Below are 21,868 nucleotides of genomic sequence, written 5' to 3'. Positions count from 1 at the left end.
ATCTACCCAAGGAAAGTTCTCTTTCATCCTGTGCTGATTTTTCTCCTTGGTGGTATCATTCTATAATTCCCCCTCTGAGGGACAGATTGCCTGCCTCTTCTCTGACGAAAGACACTTTACTGTTTACCTCTGCCCCTCCCCCTGCCAATCTACTTTTAATTCACTCCCAGGAGATCTGTAGTGATGCCGACCTTCCCTGGGTCAAGGTCCCATTAACTCCCTTCGTTCATCAGGGAAGTTGAAATTGGTTTACTTTCATCCCAGAGACTTCCTCTGGGACGTGACCTTGCACCAGAGACATTGGAGCTTCCTTGATCCCAAGGTATGCCTACCCCACTTCTGCCTCATATCCAGCCTTGGACCATAGAGTGTTTGGTCAAGTCTCAGATCTATGCTGTACAGCTGGTTCAGACCCTCCTTCTGGCTGGGGTTGGTGACCTCCAAGGCCAGAGCCCCGCAGTGACCACACACACTTTCCCTGTGCTTCCAGAGACCCCTCCCTATTTCTGGAAACAGCAAAGCCAGCACGCTTAATGTCATTCATCCTCTCACAATTATCTGAGCCTGGATTTCTGTGGCAGAGTCAGGGACCTAAGGATTTTCGGAACACATTTTTACATCCTTATCATCATGAACAGATTCGGTCCAAAAAGAAGCTCCCATCCTAAAAGAACAGCTGTGTTCTGGTCCCAATGCTTTCCTTGCTCCTGATCCTGATCTGATCACTCCTCCAGATCTCTAAATGCCTTCTCATTGTAGCACCTTCTGTCTCCTCCTTCCTGCTGGCCCCTTCTCTTGTCTCCTGTCACACCCAGGTTAACCCTCCCTGAAGAGGAGTAAACGTTTCCTTCATTCCACATTGTAGAGGTCCAATGGGCCAGTGTACACTCAGGTCACAAGTCCAAGAGGGACACTCATGGTTCACATGGCTCCCTGGGCCTGAGCAATCAGAGGGCAGGCATATGAATCTGCTTCAGCTGCCATAACTAGATACACAGACTTGGGGGTTTAACAACAGACATTTATTTTCCCTCAGTGGTGGAGGTGGGAAGTTCAAGATCAAGATGTTGGCAGCTCTGTCCGTCATCTTGGCTCACAGATGTCCGTCATCCCTCTTTGTCCTCTCATGGTCTTTCTTCCATGTGCATGCATCCCTGGTGGCTCTTGATGTGTTCAAATCTCCTCTTCTCCTAAAGACACCAGTCAGATAAAATAGGTCCCACTGTTGCAGCCTCATTTTAACTGAATTGCCTCTTCATAGGCCCCATCTCCAAATACAGCCACATTTTGAGGCACTGGGTTTAGGGCTTCAACATATGTATGTGTTGGGGCAAGGGGAACAACTCAACCTATATTTATAGGTGAGAACATCCAAAGGATGTGCACCCAGTGATGAAAGGAGACCAGCAGGTTACATTCCTGGGGGCTCAAGGGGTCTGGGCAGGAAGGAAAAGAATGTTGGGTCCCAGAGGCCAAGATAAGAGGCTTCAAGGTTGAGTTCAAGCAGGATGGCCTGATGCCAGAGACCAGAGCTGTGAGGCAGGGGGATGAGGCAGAGCAGAGAGGAAACCTGAGACCCAACGATCAGGCTGTCCCTGGTGCCCATGAAAAGCAGAGTCAGCAACGTCAAGCAAGGCAGCAGGACCACAGGGCTCTGAGAAGCCAGCAGGAGACAGGAAGGAAGAGGCTATGGGTGCAGAGAAAAGTTCTGTGAAAGCTCAGCAGTAAAATAGAAAGAGACCAGTGGAGAGGATCAGGTTGAGGATACTAAATTGGGACAAGGGGGAATAATCATTGTAGAAGAAACAAAATGGCCAAACCAATAGTGTTTATTCAGTTTGTATATACTAGGGCTAGAAACCTAAACCATTAATATAAAGTCACTAGAAGTTCAAAGCGGGTTTGTTACGATGATGACAATAATAATAATAATAATAATAATAATAATAATTGCTTATTAGTGTATCAGAGATCCAGAGAACACATTACAACCATCATTTCATGAAAGTACCACCTCTGCCAACTTCTGCTGTGACACAGAACATGGGAAAACTCAAATACATTTTTTACAATTTTATGTATTTATTTTGAGAAGAGGGAAGGAGCATAGGGAGAGGGAGAGAGAGAATCCAAAGCAGGCTCCACACTGTCAGTGCAGATCCGGACATGGGGTTCGAACCACAAACCATGAGATCATGACCCAGGCCACAACCAAGAGTCTTATGCTTAAAAAGCTGAGCCACCCAGGTGCCCCTCAAACACATTTCTAATCCCTCATCACCACTAATGGATTCATTTCCAACCATGGCTCTTAGTTTAACTAAGTAAGTAAGTGTTCTCAGGGAAATGGAAACACAAGACACCCCTGCACTTTATGCGTGTTTCTTCACACTTCTTTCCAAATTTAAAGTAGCATCCATGTGCCACTTTCCTTGCCCTGTGAATGCACACAGTGCTGCACCATCACTGGCATCCTTGCAGGCACTCAGGGAACCACACATCCTGCTGGCCACCTCTGCATATGGACTCAGACTTGCAGCTTGGGAGCTGTTTTGTTAGGTGCTTGATCCAGAATATTAATTACTACCAGGTCTGAGGAATTAAGTAATCTTCCATAAGAGGACAATCCCCACAAGCATCAAAGATTTGCATATAAGGACAAGGTTTTTGTGCTCTATTCGCATCAGGCAAGAAGCCCTCATTATAGGGGGAGATTTTATGAATACTGTAGACTCTTTCTAGACTTAGGAAAGGAGACTTTTCTGTCTCAGAGCCTCCTTCTAGAGGCTTATACAATGGTTGGACTCATGAACCCCACACTAATGAACAGGTTGACCAGGCATTGCTGGGGATAAGAGGCTGGACATGGCTAAAATTTGGTGGCATTGTCAATTTTCAACTTTTGGCTCTTTCCACCTCAGTTGAAAAATCTAAAACCTACTCTTCAAGAAACAGGAAAGGCACTCTCTGAGGATAGGGTGGTGACCAGCACCTCTTCTCAAAAAGACAATATGCAGAGTAGTGCAGGAAAGAAAGACACGAACAGGCAACGATTCGGCAAGGAGAGGGTGATTGACTCAAGATGGGGTGATAAAGATCAATTACCGGGGCTTGGAGTTATGACACCAACAAAGTTACAATGACATTAGCACAAAGAGAGAGACACAAATCCATTACAAAGATACAATCAAATATTCAAAAAAGCCTGGCACGCTCATTACTTATTCATGCTAATACAAGTATATTAAGAAATCTAAACAGTGTTAGCGCTCAATCACTCACAAACCAAATGAGGTTTTGCATTTATCAGACCCCAGTCATCAGCGCCCAGTATAGCTGTACAAAGGTGGTAATGTGACATAACTGGAGATATTTATATCAGCCTACATGGCCTGAGAGATACACTAGGATTTATTAAACTCAGTAATGCCGTCACATTCAGCAGAGCAATAAAAGAAATAACTGTGCAGAAGTCATTTCCCCAGACAATAAGATTTACCTTTGCAATCTCTTAAAGATGTTGTATCTGTTTTCAAAGGGTCGCTGGCAGCATTTCCGACCTTAATAAACTATTTACAGATTAATTTTTTTCAACAGAGGATGGGGTGCCCAAAAGTAGGTTCCATCCTGGAGAGCTGGCGACAGACTCAGCCTTTCTTTCCCTGATGACTCTGAGCACAGGCAAGCAGACTCCATTTTCTCAGGGATTCTGTCTTTTATTAAGTGACATGACCTTGATTTCCAATAAAGAGAAGTCCATTCAGGACTCCAAGGGGTAACCACACGTTGCCCAGGGACACAGATTTGGGGGAGACTGGGGTATTTAATAAGACACAAGTTTTACAGTGAGGAGCACAGCATGGAACACAGCAGAATATTCTTGAAAATAGATCAACCTCCAGGATGAGAGTTTCATCATGAGTTCTGCTCTCCTCTACCTTCTAGAAGATTCTGCTACCCCACCTGTTGGTTCTGCTACCCCACATGTCCATCTTCTCTGCCTGCCTTGGTGGCCCCTGTTTCCTGGGTGCTTAATGTAGGTAGTGCATACCTTTCTAGACTTGGTTTCCACCTCTCCACTTGCCTGGCTGATCTCACCCATGCCAATGGCATCCGGAGCCTATACACCTTGGTAATTCTCAAAATTAAATCTCTCTCTGGAACCTTAGAGGCTCGCACCCAGTAGCTCACCATAATACCACCAGCCAGCTAGGTGCCCAATAGGCCTCAGAGTCTCTTTAGATTCTCCTTCACTGAACAATTAGTCATGTGTGAAGTATATACATTTTTCATCTTGGGAAATGCCTTAGCACAGGTCCCCCAGCCTCTTCTCACCCACTGCCATGATCCTCTTCCATCTCCCCTGCCCCGAGTGATCTTTCTGAAACATACCTTGTCACTGGGACCTTGTTACCATCTCCACCAATAGGCTGTGTGTGACCTATGGAGTAAAGCCCAAACATTTTCCCAGGGTGCCTCCAGGCCTTCAGCTTTCAGTAAGCAGGTGCTCTTGGAGGCATTTACACAAAGCCTACATCATGACTGCACTGTAAGACACACCATGTCTCCTGTGGTCCACGCACTCTCCTCCTTCTAGCTTGCCCCTGTAACCAGTGACTAGACATTCTTCTTTCTCCTTCATTCAGGCCTGGCTCAAATGCATCTTATGGGCTAACAGCCTGAATCAGCCACCCTAAAGCTGTGCTCCTCAGGCCCTGGGCCCTCCTCCTATGACACTCTGGGAGATGTTTATGTGGCTGCTGCTGAGTCCTACAATGACCTGCTAAAGGTCTGGAGCTGACCCCAATGCCTTCCTCACTACAGCAATCCAGGCCTAGCCTGATTCCTGGCCCACAGCAGACACCTCCCTATTCATTGCAAAAATGTCCCCTTTCCCTCTATTTCTCTTTTCTTCGGTGTGCAATAGCCAGAATTGGGAATCAAAGTCTAACAAGGTCATGATTGGTGCCAGGCAGAATAGAGAACTTTTTCTCAATAGTCCATGTCATAATCAATGCAGGTCATCTCGAGGAGTTCTACAGTACCGTGCTAATCACACCAAAAGACACAACAAAGGGATGCCTTATGGCTGGCCCTGGCCATTCAGAGTCTAAGTGAACAGTTCTAAGCAATGATTCTGAGAGATATAAAAACCAGCATGTACCAGGATGGTCCAGTTGAAGGCCACTTGCTGAAGTAAAGTTTTGGGAGCTATGGATGAGAATACTGGTTCCATCATACCAGCTGTGTGTCCTTAATCTCTGGCTTCAGTGCCCTCACCTGAACATGTCTTCCAGGCAAGGACACTAGCATCGACACCGTGGGTGCTGTTAGAAAGTAAGCCCCCTGTCGGCTAGGACCTTACCTCTCCCACTCATGGGTGCAGATCCACTAAGTGGGCACATGGCAATATTTAAGAAGGAAGAAATCAGTGAACGAGAGAATGGAAAACCCTATAGTATAAAAACAGGGAAAGTTTTAGGGAGAGATGAATCCTAAGGTGAACCTTCAAAGAAATTCAGAATAAATGTGAGTTTGGTATTTTTGCTTCCATGATTTAAGAAAAATAGTCCAACCCTTTTTCCATGTTCAGGTTCATGTTTTATAGTTCACACATTCTAGTTCACAGTGTATAGTAACTCAAAGCCCCCCACCACTTCCCACTTCTTCATTCTGTATAGGGAACATTCCTTTTGAATTCTCAAGGGGGCAGCTTGCACTTTTCTCTCTGAAGGGTCAACAGGAGCCACACCTCTTTCCCTAACATACTGGCCAAGCTTCTCTATTCCCCACACCCCTCTCTGAAGGAAGGCCTCCTCTGAAAGCTCGGATGCTCCAAATCTGGGCTGATACCAGCTGATTCAGACAAGTGAAGGCAAAGCAAGAATGGATAATAGACTGTTGTCAATTAGAATAGAAAGCCCCAAACACAAAATCAACAGAGTGATGTCCACTTGAGCTCTTTCTGGGCCTATGACTTTCAATGAGCTCATTCACCAAATATTCAATGAATGTCAGTGAACAATACAGAAAGGGTTTCTGTTCAAGGAACTCATGTTGTAGGCAAAGAGTATCATTCAAGCATTCCACTTAAATTTTTAAAAAAAGTCCTTTTAAGACCTGATTCAAATGTCACCTCCTTACAGAAACTCTCCTCCATACCTCATGCAAAAGGAAACTTTAAGCTAGCACACGCTGAATTTTGTCAACTTATGAATCAAAGGACAAAATTGAGGTGGTTTTCCACTATCAACACTCCAGCACAGACCCTACAATATATCTCCCAACTTACAGGAGAAGTTCTCTTGAACAAAATCCTACTATAATTTTTTCCTTGAGGCCTGACCTCTTCCTTCTGGAACCACCAAGCCTTTGCAAAATTAAATGCTGTTTCCCAATATCTTGAATTTCAAAACAACATTGACAGTTTGTTTAAGCACCTTCCCAGCTACAGAAGATAGAGTGAAAACTTCTTTTTTCTTTTAACTAGGATTGCTCTTTTGATTTACTTATACAGTAAACCCTTGGATTGCAAGCAACTTGTTCTGTGAGTGTTCCACAAGAAGAGCCAACATGTCTCATAAATTTTAACTTGAAAAATGAGCCATCTCTTGCAGTATGAGTACTGATGCTACTGAATGTCACATGATCACAAGTGAGCCAATGGTTCTTCTCTCTCTCTCTCTCTCTCTTACTCCAGAATTATGGGTGATCTTCTCCCAGAAAATATACAACACACTGGTAAAGGTAAGATTCAGAATATTCTGATACTATAAAAGGTAGTTTGTTAACTACTTCACTATATAGGCTAAATGACCAAAGTATTGAAAATAGGTCTAGTTACAGGAATGTGTTCATGGATATACAATATAACAAGATGTAAATTGTAGGATGAAAAGGTAGCTCAACATATGCAAATAAATTAATGTGATACACCACATTCATAGATCAAAGAATAAAACGGGTCTGTTATTTAAAAAAACAACAACAGTAGTTCCTGCACACACACTGTCTCCCTTTCCCCTCCACAGAGACAACCACTTTTACCTCTTCTAGCTGATTACTTGGGCATTTACTTTCATGTCTCTAAATGACAGGTCTGTATCCTACTTCTTGATTTTTTCCAGTTACGTATTTTCTATGAACTTTTCACTTTGAGAGATGAGATTGTACTTCTTTCTTCCCCCATCCCTACCACACACATACCTTCTTTCCATTCCCTACCCTCCCATGCCCTCCCATGAAAGTTGTGTCATAATGTTGACGAGCTCAATATTTTGTGTTATGTTATTATAATCATGTAAATGCAATTCATGGATGAGCTAGAGTATAACTGAACACTACATTTCCTTTCTTGAAAAAACTTTTGTTTTCTTGGAGGTGAAGTTTTTGTGTGTTTAGGTGTTTGTTTATTCTCTTAGTTTTCTATATATTTTTCACTGATTCAACCCCAAGTTTATCCCTTATTGTCTAAATCATTTCTCAAGAAGTTCAAATGCATCCCAAATTCTGTTCCCTAAAGAAATAGTTCCTTCATGGCTGGTGCACAGCTATCATCATAGGATGCCCTTCATCTCCCTCTTGTGTTGGATCTCCTGCTTCCTGTACACACATCTTTCTCTCTCTTGGTTTACTCCTTCATTTTGATGCAGCACATATTCCAGTAGCTTTCTGACAAACAGGAAGCAAATTATTGGAGACCTTACATGTCTTAAAATGTCTTTATTCTGTCTTTATACTTGATTGTTTGGCTAGATAGAAAATTTCAAGGCAGATATCATTTTCCTTTAAAATTTTGAATGCATTGCTCCATTGCATTATTCTCATTGCTGTTGGTAAGAAAGCTGAAGGGCTCTCTCTCTCTCATTCTCACACTCTCCCCTTGTACATCTCTTTTATTCTTATCTTTCATAAAGTTCATAGTGATAGGTTATAGTGTAGACCTGCGCATTTATGGAACTGGTCTTTCAGTCTGGAAACTGTTACACTGTGGTGAGGAGAAATTTTCTTCCATTATTTCTTCAATGATTTTCCTTTTTCTATGTATATATATTTATTTGGGGTGGGGGGGAGTAGAGGAGGGACAAAGAGAAAGGCACAGAATGTGAAGAAGGCTCCAGACTCCACACTATCAGCACAGATCCTGACACGGGGCTTGAACCCATGAATATGAAATCATGATCTGAGCTGAAGTTGGACACCCAAATGACTGAGGCCCCCAGGAACCCCTTTTCGATGACTTTCTACTTTCGTTTTCTCTAGTCTTTCTTTCCGGAACTTTTGTTATTTAGTTCTCATGCTTCCTATAGTAGTTATTTACTTATTTTTTATCCTTTATCTCCTATTTTCCATCTCTTGGACTTTTGCCCATTTTTCTGGATGATTCCCTCAAGTGTATCTTCTACTTGCATTGGATTTGTGAAGAATCAGGAAGTCTGATATATTTTAAATAGATTCTTCCTATTGTGGAGTGCCTGAGGTACCCCCATGGTGTACACTTGTGTTCTCTCAGCCTTCTCATTGGGCTTAAGAATTGGTACCTTCAACGTCTCCAAGCACTCTACTACTCAACCATCTGTTTCCTTCATTCCTAAATCCTGTTGCTGCTATTTTATCTCCCACTGGTCTTGTCCTTGTGCCTTTTAAATACTGTTTCCTATCTTTTTAGTAGAGTTTGCAGGAAGGAGACCAAAACCCTACTTTATGTAGTTTACAAAAGTTTGCCTATATCTATGCAACAAATATTTTCTTACTGTCTGACACTTGTTTTTTGCCTTTGTATATGGTGCCCCCTTAGACCGAGTTTTCTTTTGAACTTTATGTAGACAAATATGGCAATCTTTTTATCTTCTGGGGGTGAACTCTAGTAAGAGAAGACGTTACCACCATGCTTTCCAGACTCTGCTCCTTTAGGGGCTCAAGGCCTCCTCTGGCAAACACTGATTCTAATAAAGAAAGCCAGAACTCTGAAAATGCACCCATCCCATCTCTGAGAACCTTCATTCCACCAGGTGGAAATTCCTTGATAATTTGGGGAACTTACAATTAACCTGCATGCTTCACCCTAGACAGGATGCATGCTGAGTCCTCACCAAGAAAGCACCCATCCCCCAATTACTACATGGTTCTGTTTCTTGGGGCAAAATCCCCTGTGTACCTCTGCTCCTCCCCAAGTGTGCTTCATTAGCCATGTTACTCTAGGTCATGTTCCCAGTGGGTGCAGCTCTGTAGAAGAAGAAAGCTGGCTCCAGACACACTCAGACAAGGCTTGGCTTGATGCCATTTGTAAGCAGTGACTGATAAATCCAAAGCTTTGGATCAGATAAAACTTTGATAAATGGTTTCTTAGTGTACTGGTAGCAACACCTACTCCTGTCTACTCAGAGCCACCTGCTACAATCAGCTCCATTTTGTTTAATCAACAGCACAGGCAACAATGCTTGAAAGCCATCACGGTGGCAAGAGATGGTGGAGATAGTTTCCTGCTGAAGGGGACCGTGAGACAGAAAAGTACAAAAACTCCCAGCCCCATTCAGAAACCCCAGCACCAGATAATGCAGCTCAATTCCTTCCATCTTGGGCATTTGACTGGGAATAAAGTGGCATCATATGATTCTAATAAAGATCCCTGGGCCTGTACCCATCCCTTTGCTGGGCATTCCTCACCTAGCTTCGCTTCACCTGTACCCAGAAAGAGGAAAGGCCCACCCCATGTCCCTCACATTGGTAAAAGCACAGCTCTGCCTTTGTCTTATCCATGACATCAGGCCTATTCACCCACATACCCCACCCCATGAGTCAGAATCACCCAAATAAAGAAGTTGCGTTGGCCTAGCAGAGAGGCAAGCAATTTGGGTCTATTCACCAGGGAAAAAGCATTTGAAAAGCCAAAAGTTTTCAAAAAGTGCAGGTGCACAATTCAGTCTTGCTCAGCTCCCCCACCCCTGCCACATGGGGTGGCTCCACGCATGCAGCACCCTGCCAGTAATTTCAGAGTCTTCCCCCACAGACTAGAAATCTTGTCTCATCATCCCTCACCACTTTCCATGAGGATGAAAACAAGGACCCAGTTTTCCCAAGAGGGAAGCTATGTGAGGGGTAAGGTGAGCAGAGTTCCTCGGTCTTCTGTTCACAGTTTCTGCAGAAGTGCAGAAGCAAACATGAGCAGGCCAGACACAACTCTGGCTCAACATCCCTGGGCTCAAACATTCTCTTGGGGCACTTGGGTGGCTCCCTCAGTCAAGCCTCTGACTCTTGATTTCTGCTCTGATCTTGATTTCATGATCTCACAGTTCATGGGATTGTGCCCCACAGTGCTCCAACAGTGCCGAGCCTACTTGGGATTCTCTCTCTCCCTCTCTCTGCCCCTTCCTTGCCTTGTGCTCTCTCTCGTGCTCTCTCTCTCTCTCTCAAGAATAAACAAACAAAACAATTTTTAATTCCCTGAATCCATTGCTTCCTTTACAAAATGGAGAGAGAGTGGTCAGGGCTTGGGAGACTGCAAAATCTGATTTCAAAACCCAGCTTTGCCATTGACTTGTTGTGCAGCTCTGGGCAAGTTAATATACTTCTCTGAGCTTGATTCCTTATCTGGAAAATGGAGATGTACATCTCAAGGTTTATTCATACACCTAGTCATTCAGGAACTACTTATTCAGCTCTTTCTGAGCTCCAATCAGTGTTCTAAGTGCTGATGATGGTGGCGATCAAATGTCTGAACTATAGAGGGTGAGCATGGCATATAAGCGCAAAGCAAATAATGACTGTTATTACTCTTACTATTGCTAATGAGTTTTGTCATGAGAAGCAACTGGAATTAAAGGATTGTTAGTGCATTTTATAAGTATAAAGCTCTCCGCAGACATTAGCTAATATTATTTCTTCTATGGGTCAAACTCTAAGAGAAGTTCAATTAGTTACCCTCAGCCTCTTTCCATGTTACAAAAGAGCTGGTAGTAGTTCTTGCTGCATCTCCTACTGCACACAGACATCTTAGGAGTCATGCCCTGAATGGGCAGAGGAGAGGGCAACCCTTCTCTCCCTCCAAGTCCCAAGGTGCCTTATGACACTCTGCTCACTATGGCTTTAAGCATAAATACCAAATGTGTGTGTGTGTGTGTGTGTGTGTGAATGTATATATGTATATGGGTAGATAGATGATAGATGGACAGATAGATGATAGATAGATAGATAGATAGATAGATGATAGATAATAGATAGATAGATAGATAGATAGATGACAGATAAATAGATAGATGATAGTTATGTATATGTATATGTGTGTGTGTGTGAATGTACGGGTAAACAGATGATAGATGGACAATAGATGATACATGATAGATAGATAGATAGATAGATAGATAGAGATCCATAATTGCTTAAGGAAAGCAATTATGTAAAGTCTCTTTAAAGAAAGCCCTGAGGTGTTGAATGTTCTACAAAACTAAGCTGAACCAATATTGCTCTCAAAAGAGGCCACAAAGAAGAGGAAAAGGAGAAGAGGAGGGCAAGTTGGTATTGCTAGTTTCAACCCCAGCAAGCCATCAAGCTACACTGGTCAAACCCTGAGTAGGAGAGCCATAGAAAAATCAAGGTAGGGCCATGGTGATTGTCAATGTCTCAGGACTCAAGTTACTTAAGTGGTTGATCTCTCTTTGGAGAGAAGCACCTTGCCAATGGGACTTTGTGCAAGCATGACAAGTGGCAGAGACTAGAAAGGCAGGCACAGGGAAGAGAGAGAAAGCCCCTATCCCTGCAGAAGGCAAGCAGTCAGTCCCTGAAGGCCCTGGGGCACCACCAAATGTCGTCATTGCCACCTCCTGCTGCAGTGGCCAGCAAGGCACTGTGGAGCACCCTCCTCCCCGGCACCGTGGTCCTCTGGGTCCCTCGGCACCCTTCAGGCACCCACAAAGCAAGTCACAACAGCCACATCTGGTAGACTTTCAGGCACTGTTCCCTCCTTTGAAGGTGGCAGAGGGAACTCGACCCTCAGTCCACCCCCAGTCACAATGGTAAAATCAGGATGGAAACCCAAATACCCATTTTTGTACTTAATTTCCATTGATTAAAAAAATATGTAAATGCAAAGATGTTGACACTATTAAGCCATTATGGTGTATTGTGCAATTATTTCTTTGATAGTTCATGACGGCTCAATTGGAGGCATAATGGACTATTATGCAATGACATCTCTGCGGAGATTTTTTTTGCTTGTTTTCCTCTTTTCCTTAATTTTCTTTCCTTCATCTTCCCTCCTTTAAAAAAAAGGGAGAGAATTTTTCATTTGCAGATCATTGACTTTTTAATGTCAGATTATTTACTCAATAGTCAATAACGATGCCTTTGGATTCATTATGGGCTATCGTGTAAATAGCTAATTGCATTAATTACAGCCTTTTTACAAATGTTTAGTTTGCAGCCCATCACACCCACGGGCTGTGTAATTGCTGCTAGCGGGGCTGATGGGCAGGCACAAGCCCTGGGTGTCTGCTTGGTGACAGGGAGACGTCTGTTGCTTTTGTTCCAACCTGACCAAGTCGTAACCACTAACCACATCTGTATGTGTGTGTGTGTGCACGCATGTGCATGTACATGTGTGTATGTGCGCACACGTGTGTATGGAGGGGAGATGTGAGTATGTGCATTTGCCTATTACCTCTCTTCGTATTTCTAAAAATGAGAGGGGGTTATTCGTATGCAGCAGAATTTGGCTTGCAAATCATAATGCTAATTTATAAAAGATTTTTTCTCTTTTTTCCCATGACTGGCTGGGAAAGACCAACATGTGAAGAGACAGTGTGTTCCATGAGGCATTTTCCCTTTGCAGATTGTGGCTAGTTATCTTGAGAATGGACTCAGAGCCTGGCTGAGACTCAAACTTCCCAAGAACTGGGCTGCAGATTCCTAAGTTGGCTGTATTCTTGCAAAAAGAGTTTTATGTTTGTGAACTGAAATTCCTGTGAGCAGAGTCTTTTGGGAAGCCATCTTAGTATCTCCCCTTAGTATATGACATATTTTGCATGTACAGCTGAGGTAAACTGAGGCATGAAATGGCCCAGGGCTGCCCTGGGTCGGCTGGGGTTCACTGGTACCTGCTTTTTTTTTAAAGTTTTGAGAAAGAGAGAGAGAGAGCGCGAGTGCACACGCACTTGAGCAGGGCAAGGGGAGAGTAGGGGGAGAGAGAATCCCAAGCAGGCTCCACACTGTCAGTGCCGAGCCTGGCGTGGGACTCGAACTTACAAACCTTGAGATCATGACCTGAGCTGAAATCCAGATTTTGACGTTCAATCAACTACACCACACCAGTGCCCCTCACTGGTGGCTTGTTAGATCAAGATGCCCATTCCTTGTTTTTGATGTGTTCTCCTTCCTAACCTCCCCCACCTACCTGTTCTCTGAGCCCCAGACCCACTGTAGCCCCTTCCTTCATTTTCCCATATGGTTCTTATTTTTTCCTGCTCCTCTTCTTCCCCAAGGACTACTTCATACCCATCACTGCTTGGGTCATACAGTCCCTGACCAAGCTGTCAGCCAAATGACTTGCCTTGAATGTCAGGGGTTCGGTGGTATGTTCAGAATTTGGAAAAACAAAAGGCAAAAAGTCTTGGTCACTCTTTAAAGACAATACCTTCCATTTATCAGGTTGAGTCGGCACCTTGAGTAAGGAAAGACCAAAGTGATGCTCTGCCCCAAACCAGCAAGGCCACCCTCCATAAATGAGGCCAGCCCCGCACAGTACACGGGCACCAAGCATGCCTGCAAGTGAGCCACTAGCAGAATGTCCATCCAGTCCTCATCTTCACCCAGTGTGGAACCTGCGCATGAACCACGACCAATCTTCATCAGCCACTGAATGCAGAGAGAGCACTCGTCAATCAGGCAAACATGATCACCCACTCATTTTAACAGATAGCTTCCAAAATCTCACAGAACCAGACATTACTAAAAGGAGTTTAAAATTAATGAGACTTCCCTGGGAGTCTGGGTGGCTCAGTCGGTCAAATTTCCAACTCTTCATTTCCACTCAAGTCACGATCTCAACAGTTCGGGAGTTTGAGCTCCACTTCAGCTGTGTGCTGACAGTGTGGAGCCTGCTTGAGATTCTCTCTCTCCTCCTTCTCCCTCTGCCTCTCTCTCTCTCTCTCTCTCTCAAAATAAATAAACTTTAAAAAAATTAACAAGACTTCTTGAACATGACAAAAAAATTACCTTTCCTACCTTAAAGAAAAAAAAGCTGGTGTTAGGAATTTATACAAAAAGTTAATTTCTGAGTTAGATACTAAAGGCCAACACCGTCATTTCATCCGGTCTCCCCTCCCCCGCCTCCTTCTGGGACTATATCCATTTGTCTTAGACAATCAGATCTACCTTCCCAACTGGGAGCAAGAACCTGGTCCGCAGACAGTCCCGATGCAGACCCTGCCGTGCACGGAACCAGGAAAATGCATGCAGATACTAAACAGCATTTTCTAAATTTGAACTCAGAAATACAAAGGTTTGAAAGGTTATCTTTCAAAGAACTAGAAAGTTTACATGCCCAGAGACTAGTCCTCAGGCATTTTGGGAGCAAAGCTTTTTCAGGAATGTGGGAAAGAAGCTTCTGGTGCTCTGTAGCAGGGGCCACGTGACCCGGCATGGCCAGTGCAAAAATGGTCCCTCCCACTGGTTCAGTGGTGACCCAGCGCTGAAGGTCCTTTGGAGCTGCAGTCCCCCCAACCCCCAAGCTGTGTGGGCTGATGCGATCGATACCTTTTAACACTCCTGCTACCTATATGGGTCTCCACCTCCAGAAAGTCTCCTCTTCTATCAGATAACTTTTGAAATACTTCTGGTCAGTGATGGTTCCAAAATACATTTAAGAGCAAAAGAAAATAAGTATGTCCAGCATAGGAGACAGAAGAGAATATATACACAGGACTGATTTAGATGTGATCATGGCAAGTATTCTTCAGCTAAGAAAAGAATCCGGAACCTTAACATGATAAAGTGCATTACACTTTAGGGGCACCTAGCTGGCTCAGTACGTTAAGCCTCTGACTTCCACTCAGGCCATGACCTCGTGATTGGTGGTTCGAGCCCAGTGTCAGGTTCTGTGATGACAGCTCAGCTTTATGTCTTCCTCTCTCTCTCCGTTCCTACCCCGCTCATGCTGTCTCTCAAAAATAAATAAAATAAACATTAAAAAAATTTTTAAGTGCATAACACTTTATATGGTCCTTTTTTTTTAACATAAGGGGAAAATGTCACATCTCTCCTAGGTGCTTAAATCTATTCAGATAGCTCCACTAAAATTTGGAGATTTGGAGAAAAGAGAAAAGAGAAAGAGAGAGAGTGCTCAAGAGAGCCTGCCAAATTTCATTGCACTTCTGAGTCTGTTGTGTCAGAGGCCAGTGTCAAGATAGTTGACATTAAAAGCAGCTTTATCAAGGATATTCTTTGGGTGTCTTGTGGAATCAAGTCCAGGAATGGTCGGGGTCTCAGAGGAGTCAGAGCACTGGGGACCCTCACCCTCTCATTCCTGTCCCTTCTGCTCACTGCTTCCCTCTCCCTCTCTCTGCCAAGGGGGACACCACAGCCGCCAAACACGCCCGCGTTTCCACTGCTGGAGAGAAACAAACTTGTCTCCCTGGATCCCAAATCGAAAAACACTCCAGTTGTCCATGCCTATCAGTGACCCTCTCAGCACTGTGATCGCTGGAACTGTAGCTGACCACCAGGGCACAGAATGTAGGCAAGAGAAGGGATGGAACGGATTCCCAACAGGGAGAAGAGTGGCTTAAGCAGAGAAAACAGGGGTGTTCTCTACTTACAGGCAGGACCTCCCCTGGTCGTAATCGTGACCCTCTGCCAATTATCCATGACCAGTAGAGTCGGGGAGCAGCCACAAGGACAATCTAAACAGACCATCAGTCACATGGACCAGCAGGAAAGAAAAGGAAAACATGGCTCCTGATCTCATGGTGGTTGGGGTCTTATTCCCACTGGCACTGCTAGTGGCGGAATGGATTTAACTGGCCCATCTTGTGGTGTCAATTGGTGGACACGGCCGAGTGACTGGGCCTGATCAGAGGGTGGGGAGAGAGCAGATGGTGCCAAAGGGGGATTTGTGTGTTCAGCTCTTCAAACAGGGGGTCTGGGACAGAGAGAGAAGGAGGAGCGAGGGGTGGTTTCTGCCCACAGATCTCCTGGAGTTTATGGTGTAGGAAGTGGGTCCACCGCCAAAGCCCCCATGTGGCAATCCACATGTCTTAAAATCCCTGATGAAAAGGTACTGTCTTTTTGCAGATCTTCTGGCAAAGTACATAATACTATTTCCCCTAAGACCTTAGATCATTCCTCATATAACTTGCCAGACAAATGGCTCATACTGGACTTGGAGTTCGGGGGAGGTTCCCTTCCAAAGACAAAGCCTGGGGACTCCTAAGGTTGCAGACCATCACCTCGGCAAGTCACAGATGTTTTCCAGGTGCCTGTCAGCAGCTCAATATCAAGAAATTGGAACGGCTGCTTTGTGAAATCCATCCTTCTCTTTGCATACACCCGCCAGGTGTGCGGGGTGACACACATGGACCTCTCTGGAAGAAAACCCAAGATTGATTTATCGGTGGCAATGGGGGAGGTACTCATGTTATGCAAGACAAATCACACCATAAATAATTCATTTCAGAGTCCTCTTCGATACCAGGATATCATTTGGCTTTTAAAATAAGGACCAATTACTGAAAGTTTGTTTCTCATACAAAGTTTCAGGAATATGCAAAACACAGTATATAATCAGAGATTTTAGGCCCCTAGGAAGGCTGGAGCTGAAAACGGCCATAGGAATATCCCAGCCCATTGATTTTTAAATTCAAGTATCAGCTCTGACACTTGTCAAAAAGAGCCCCACGAGCCTTTCCAGACATTGTGATTCCCCAGCCTGGGGTAGAGCCAGTAAGCATGATGCTAGAGGGCCAAGGATCATACTTTGAGAAACATTTTGGCCACCACATAGAAAAGAGGAACCCCAGGGGCCCCTGGGTGACTCAGTTGGTCAAGCCTCAGACTCCTGATTTCGGCTCAGGTCATGATCTCACAGTTCTGCGGGATCAAGCCCCGCGTCAGACTCTGCACTGTCAGAATCCCTGCTTGGGATTCTCTCTCCCTCTCTCTTGGTCCCTCCTCCACTCACATTCTCTTCCTCGATCTCTCTCTCTCTCTCTCTCAATAAATAAATTTTACAAACTTAAAAAACAAAACAAAACAAAACAAAAAACAGAAGCCCTGAGAGCTTCTGGGACTTTCAGAGTCACACACAGACTGGGCAGAAGCAGGATTAGAGCCCAGGACTCTGATGCCCCGAACATTGCCTCTGCCTCCATGACTGCTCTCTTACACTGTCTAGATGATTAATGGCTTTGACAACAAGAATATTTTATCTCTAATTCTGATAAACAACAATTATTTCCCAGAGGGCGGGGCGAATAGAATATAAAACAGAAGATAAGGATGTTTTATAAATTGGAAGAGAAGCCTCCAGTCTCATATTAATCCACCCAACTTTACTCCAAAGACAATTGCATTTACTTTGCTTTTATTATCATTATTATTATTATTATTATTATTATTATTGCTTTGAAACAGTAGACTGAAAGCAAATGATACAGAAGAAAATCAAATGAAAGCCCAAGCCCTCCTCCAAAAAAAAAAAAAAAAAAAAGAATACCAGGCAAACTTTTAATGCAGATGATCCTGGAACGATTTAATAGCTAAGTGACCCATGATTTTTCTTAACATATATCCTCGCTCATTAAGAGAGAAAGAAAGAGAGAGACAGAGAAGAAAGGAGCTGAGAAATGCCTTTGAGAACCAATGGATTCAATGCCATTTCTTTTTCTTTTACTTAATTTTCCAGGTATCTCAGCATGATCTGAATAAATTATGCTGACAATACCATAATATAAATGATAAATCATCAACACACTTTTAGTGATATATTGCATGAAATGTAAATAATAACCGGGACTGCTAATTGGCTGGCTTCTTAAGAACAAAGCTGTAGCCGCGTGACTCCACCAGTCTGGGCTCGGTCATTAAGCATTTCTGCTGGTAAGCTGTTTCTGCTGCTTGGACAGGAAAACACAGCCTTGCAGACAAACCTTTGTGTGAAAGTTCTTTTGGCCTGAGAATGTCTCAAGTCATGGGTGATGTTTCTTTGTCCCTCCAGAGTGCCAGTGCACTGGGACCTCACCTTGCTTTCACCCAGAAATCGTGCCCATTCCCCCCCCCCCCCCCCCCCCCGCCGCCATCCAGGAGCAGCCGCCAGACTTTAAAAGGAAAACCTCTTTGTGTTAGTTACGTTACTGAATCTTCTGAAAAAACTCTTCTGACTCATTTTGATTTCCTTTTTTTTTTCACTTTGATAACGATTTGATTACAACTTCATTTGACCAGAAACATAAGCTGTTTCTATGTGCTTCTTATTTTGAAAATACCTTGTTAGCATTCATCATATGTTTATGGAGCTTAAAAATATATTTTGTTTCATTTTCCCAAACAAATCCTTCTGCTTCCTGACAGGGTTGAGATTTTTATCTGCAGTGTTCCTACTGTGTCAAACAATGTCTTGAGAAAAAAAAAAAATAACCTCATGTACAGTGGGCACATTCATTCATTAAACTGAAAATGCCAGACGTTGGTCTCTGCCTTGGGTGGGGAGGGGGGACATGGAATAAAGGGTGTGGACCAAGTTTCCACCCCAGGGTCTCACATTTAGGGGAGAGGTGACATTTGAGTTGAACTTGTGGGACTAGAAGGAGCCAGCGTGCACATATCTAGAGAAAGGGTGTTTCAAGAAGAAGGGAGAGCATGTGCAAAGGCCCTGGGGCTGGAGCTGCCTGTTGAGTGTGAGGGAGGTAAAAAGAGTGGAGAAAAAGAGACCAGGGAGGTAGGAGCTAAAGGACTGGCTCCTCTGTGTGGGCAAGATTCCACGCTGTGGACCATTCAGTGGAAAGAGAGACTTCCTTCTGTCTCTCCTGGGATTCCTGCACAAGCCTCCACCCCCAAGCTTCTGCTTCACATGATACATTCTATCAACAGGGCTGTGACTTCTGAGTCTCCCCCGTGCAGCTCCCACACCTTGCCTTCTCCTAGCTCTTTATCCTTGGGATTGGAATTCATTCCCTCCTCAAACCTCTTGGCTTCCTAAGAGTAGGGCCACCCTGCATGAAGCTTGGCCAGCCCATTATAAACGTAATCCGGCTCCAGGGGGAGCTGGATGCCCTCACAAGAGACTGAGCCTGGAGGATGGTTTCAATGTTCCCGGTAACTTTCCGACCAAGGCACCAAGGAGACCAGCCAAGAACCCTCCCCTAGTATAGAGGGTTAGTATGCTGCTACCAACCACACACACACCCTGGCCTGCTGACCCTTGCTCATCCTGACAACTCACCATCTATAGGGATATGAGGACATGCAGGTGAAGCCCCTGAACCCTGAAAGTGGGGCCATCAATGCGCTCCTCGAAGAGCTCCCTTAGGTGGCTCACAGTGGCCAGTAGCCCTCTTCAAAGAAAGCTCTCAGGAAGAAGGAGCATCCCCTAAGTATTCTTCCTTCCGACGGGCTTGCAACGGTGGTTCCTTCCAGGGGTTAACGTGGACACCGGCTCGAGTTGGCCTGCAGCCAGACAAGTGTGGATTTTACTGTCAAAAACTATCAAGACGGGGACTGTGGCCAAACAGAAGTGCTGCAGGATTTAGCAACTATCTTCTTGCTGCTGTCATTTCTAGTCCTCCCACACCCCCACCATCAAAACCATTTGTAAGGCACTCCATCTGCATAGAGCCCCAATTTAGGCCTGGGACAGAGTGAGTTAGGCAGACAAAGGGTCCCCATCACAGAGGTGAAGGTCCATTAGGGACAGACAGTAATAAAGCCGATGAGCTAGTTAAGGCAGGCATTAAGCCAAAAGGCAAACTTACAAAGTATTTACATTAAAGGCAGGCAGAAGGGTCAGGAGATTCCAGTAGCGACAACAAGTAGAAAAAGAAGGCTTGATATAAGTGGGGAACAATTCTTCCATTTGGATTCCTAAGGCTCCTTATCCAATGGAGAGTCATATCCACTGGATTAAAAGACAAAAGATGGTCATTCATTTATTTAATTTTGATGTTAAATCTGTAGACCGGACTTCCAGTTCAGGAGCAAGATTTTCCCTGCACTTGCCCTCTAAATGCAACTAAATGCCATGGAAACAATTCTACAGACACTGATAAAAGGGCTCCAGAAGCTGGAAAGAAGAGGGTGGACTGTCCAGATACCTCAGAGCTTGAATGACCACATGGTGAGTTCCCTCACGTTTGCTTTGTGTCTTCCATGCACTTCCAGACTAGGTTTCAGGGAAACCTACAATCTGGGACTGTCAGCAGGCCAACAAGCATGCATGGGTTACACACACACACACACACACACACACACACACACACACATATGTGAAGCCAAAGGAGAAAACCCAACAAAGACCTAGTGGGAAATCCCAAAGCCCTCTCCAATTCAGGCTCCAAGAAACGATCTGAAGGTAGCAGTCACAGCAGTAAAGCCAGGTGTCCCAACCCTTGTTTTATAACCAGGGTCCTGAAGGATGGTCTGATCTCCCTCAAACCAGCAGCAAAGCTCCAGGACCCTCCACACCCCAGTCCATAGCCAGGCATCCATGAGCAGCCCAGGCCTCAGACAGCAGCAGCATCAAAACCAAAGTCCTGGTCCCCTCCTCCCTCAAGCCTCCAACCAGGGGAATGAAACACGGGGCTGCTAGCTTCTGCTTCTCATCCTCAGAAGGTCACCGAGCAGCAGCAGGCAGCCCTGGGAAACATGTTTGGTCCTCGCGGATGAAACCAGCAAAGATTGGCTGAGAGCCCCAGAAGGCACCAGAAGAATGATGCAGGCCAGCACAGCATTGCAAGGGCTCAGAAAAGTAAACTGTCATTGGAACTTCAGTCTACAAAATTAGGCCAGAAACTGCACACTAACCCAGACAGAGTGACTGCCTGCTAACATAGATTTAAATAGAGTCAAGTACCCTCCAATACAATGATCAAAATGTATAGGACATGATGTAAATTTACTCCTCAAAGGAAGAACCTGGAAGCCCATAATCTGAATGAGGGAGGTGACTGACCAATGCCAATACGAAGATGAATCAGATGTTGATTTATCTGACAAGGATTTTAGAGCCACTGTTATAGAAATGCTTCAACAATCAACTACAAATTCTCATGAAACAAATAAGAAAACAGAAAATAAAAGCAAAGAAATAGAAGTTACCAAAAAATAACCATATAGGAATGATAAAACTAGGGGCTCCTGGGTGGCTTAGTCGGTTGGGCATCCGACTTTGACTCAGGTCATGATCTCACGGTTCGTGGGTTCGAGCCCCGCATCGGGCTCTGTGCTGACAGCCAGCTCAGAGCCTGGAGCCTGTTTCAGATTCTGTGTTTCCCTCTCTCTCTCTCTAACCCTCCCCTGCTCACACTGTCTCTCTCTCTCTCTCTCTCTCTCTCTCTCAGGAATAAATAAAACATTAAAAAATGTTTAAAAAAAGAAATGATAAAACTGAAAAATACATAATCAAAATACAAATCTACTTAAAGACTCAGTAGCAAGTTGAAGATGACAGAAAATAGGAACAAAGAATTTGAAGACAAATCAACAGAACTTTCTCAACTGGAACAACAGAGAGAAAAAATTTTAAAAGCCTCAGGGATCTGCAGAACAATTACAGAAGACATAACATTCACATTGTCAGAGTTCCAGAAGGAAAAGAGATAGTAGAACCGAAGAAGTATCCAAAGAAACAGTAGCTGATAACTTCCCAGATTTGGTGAAAAATACA

Source organism: Hyaena hyaena, unplaced genomic scaffold (genome assembly GCF_003009895.1).
Source record: "Hyaena hyaena isolate Hyena2069 unplaced genomic scaffold, ASM300989v1 scaffold_61, whole genome shotgun sequence".
NCBI lineage: Eukaryota > Metazoa > Chordata > Mammalia > Carnivora > Hyaenidae > Hyaena > Hyaena hyaena.
This window is presented reverse-complemented; position numbering follows the sequence as displayed.